General features: G+C 22.9%; 1 protein-coding gene across 37 annotated transcripts in view; it reads left to right on the top strand.

The window, feature by feature from the left end:
- Positions 1–3,643, top strand: part of LOC106881718 (forkhead box protein P4) — a 543,812-nt gene that overhangs the window by 7,925 nt on the left and 532,244 nt on the right. The gene's annotated exons all lie outside the window — the stretch shown is intronic.

Genomic DNA, 3,643 nt, shown 5'->3' with positions numbered 1-3,643 from the left:
AAAAGCAGCACACTCTATGAGCAGAATTCGTCGTCATTATCATTTCATGTCCACCTTCCATGCTGGCATGGGTGTGTGTGTGTGTGTGTGTATATATATATATATATATATATATATATATATATATATATTTCAATATGTATATCTATGTATGTGTACATATTTGAATAAGTATTGTTCATGCATATGTGTATATTATATGAGTGTGTGTATGTATGTGTATGTATTTTAAAATTTTACTAAGGCATTGCATTACTAATAACCTCCTGTAGGACTCAATATATGTATCCCTTTGAATAAAGTGTTAGTCAAGTACAGAGTGCTAATAATAGAGAGATGACGAGGAAATAACCGACAGCCTTATGAACTTCATTAGTTTATAGCCATCCCATTATAAGACGTGGACTCACAGTTATGTTCTCTAAGTATATGCATATTCATGTATATATATATATATATATATATATATATATATATATATATACATATATATATATATGTATATACACACACACATATATATATAGACATACGCACACGTGTGCATGTATCTACATATATGAACGTATTTACATGTGTGTGTTGATATATATATATATATATATATATAAATGTATATACACATGCATATATATGCATGCATTTACATATAAGTGTGTGTATGTATATATATATATATATGAATGTATCTACAGACACACACACATATGTACATATATTCATGTGTCTATATAGGCATATATTTATGAATATATATATATATATATAAATATATAAACACACGTGTATGTATAGCTTCATCGTAATTTAATGTCCCTTTTCCATGCTGGCGTGAGTAAGGTTGTTTGATCGGAACTGGATGTCTTTCCTAATGCCGCCAATTTGTGTGGGTCTTTCTATACATATAAATGTGTATGTTAGTATATAATACATATACATGTGTGTTTCTCTCTCTCTCTCTACACATATATATATATGTCTACATACGTGAGTATATATATATATATATATATATATATATATATACACACACACACACACGTTTATTCTTTTACATGTTTCAGTCATTTAAATGCCACCAAGCTGCAGTTATTGCCTTTGGTCAAACAAATCAACCCCAGGACTTATTCGGTTGTCAAGCAATGGTGGGGGACAAGCAGTGACACAGACACGCACACAAATAAATATATATTACATGATGGGCTTCTTTCAGTTTCCGTCTACCAAATCCACTCCTACAATAACTTCAACCCGAGGTTATTGTAGGAGGCACAAGCCCAAAGAGTCATGAGTGGAACAAGAATCTGGAACCATGTGGTTGGGAAACAGGCTACTTACTACTCAGCCACGGCTGTACCTATATATGTATATATTCATACATATATATATGTGTATATACGTGGATATATATATACATATGTATCTGTGTATACATATATATATATGCATACTTATGTGTGTGTATATATATATATATATGTATACTTATGTATGTAGATATGTGTGTATATATGTATGTGTATGTATACATGTATGTACGTGTATATATATATTTGTATACATACACATATGTACATATATATGTACATATGTGTATGTATACATGTATTTATATATATGTATATATCTATGTGTGTGGATATATATGTAGGTGTATATATATATGTGTGTGTATGTATGTATAAGTATGTATGTATGTATATATATGTATGTATATGCATGTGTGTATATGTATGTATGTATATGTATGTATTTATATATGTATACGTATGTATATATATATATGTATATGTATGTATGTATATATATGTATATATATACGTATGTATGTATGTATATATATGTATATATATGTATGTATATATATGTATGTATATATATGTATATATATATGTATGTATATATATGTATATATATATGTATGTATATATGTATGTATTTATATATATGTATGTATATATATTTATATATAAACATCTATGTGTATATATTTATATATACATATGTATATATATTTATGTATGTATATATATATATATATATATATATGTGTGTGTGTATGTATATGTATGTATATATATATATGTATATGAATGTATATGTATGTATAATATATATGTATATGTATGTATATATATGTATATATATGTATGTATATATATTTATGTATGTATGTGTATGTATGTATATATATATATGTATGTATGTATATATGTATGTATATATGTATGTATATATATATGTATGTATATATGTATGTATATATATATGTATGTATATATGTATGTATATATATATGTATGTATATATGTATGTATATATGTATGTATGTATATATGTATGTATATATGTATGTATATATATATGTATGTATATATGTATATATGTATGTATGTATATATGTATATATGTATGTATGTATGTATATATGTATATATGTATGTATATATGTATGTATATATGTATGTATATATATATGTATGTATATATGTATATATATATGTATGTATATATGTATGTATATATGTATGTATATATATATGTATGTATATATGTATGTATATATGTATGTATATATATATGTATGTATATATGTATATATATATGTACATATATATGTATGTACAGGTATATATATGTATTTATTTATATATATATGTATACATATTTATTTATATATGTATATATATATGTATGTATATAAGTATATATGTATATATATATATATATGTATGTATATAAGTATATGTATATATATATGTATATAAGTATATATGTATATATATACATGTATGTATATAAGTATATATGTATATATATATTTATATGTATGTATATAAGTATATATGTATATATATATATATATATATATGTATGTATATAAGTATATATGTATATATATATATATATGTATGTATATAAGTATATATGTATGTATATAAGTATATATGTATATATATATATATATATATGTATGTATATAAGTATATATGTGTATATATATATAATATATATGTATGTATGTATATAAGTATATATGTATATATATATGTATGTATGTATATAAGTATATATGTATATATATATGTATGTATGCATATAAGTATATATATATATATAAATATATATGTATATATATATATTTAAGTATATATACATATATACTTATATATAAGTACATATATATATCCAAGAAAGTTAGGGATTGTGAATCCAACCCACTAAGGTATAATATCTATCCAATATACTGCTGGTAGAATACCCAATTATTATTACACTAGTGTTTTTTTCATTGTATGGCAATTACATTACCGAGTGTAATAAATGGGTGCTGGTAAAAAGTTATTTTACCATTAATTTATATAGCAATAAGAAAATGGAGGGGATTAATAGGTGGTATTCATCAACTTGTAGACATTGTATTGTGTCAATTTACTTGTTTATTTGTTTACTAAAAGGACAATAATAATATACAAACACATGTGACATCTTATGTCATATTAGTAATTATAAAAATGACATAAAGTGTCATTTTTATAATTACTGATATGTCACATGTGTTTGTATATTGTTATTATTGTCCTTTTAGTAAACAAATAAACAAGTAAATTGACACAGTACAATGTCTGCAAGTTGATGAATA

The sequence above is a fragment of the Octopus bimaculoides genome, chromosome 4 (genome assembly GCF_046866305.1).
Source record: "Octopus bimaculoides isolate indiv1 chromosome 4, ASM4686630v1, whole genome shotgun sequence".
Lineage (NCBI taxonomy): Eukaryota > Metazoa > Mollusca > Cephalopoda > Octopoda > Octopodidae > Octopus > Octopus bimaculoides.
This window is presented reverse-complemented; position numbering and strand designations above follow the sequence as displayed.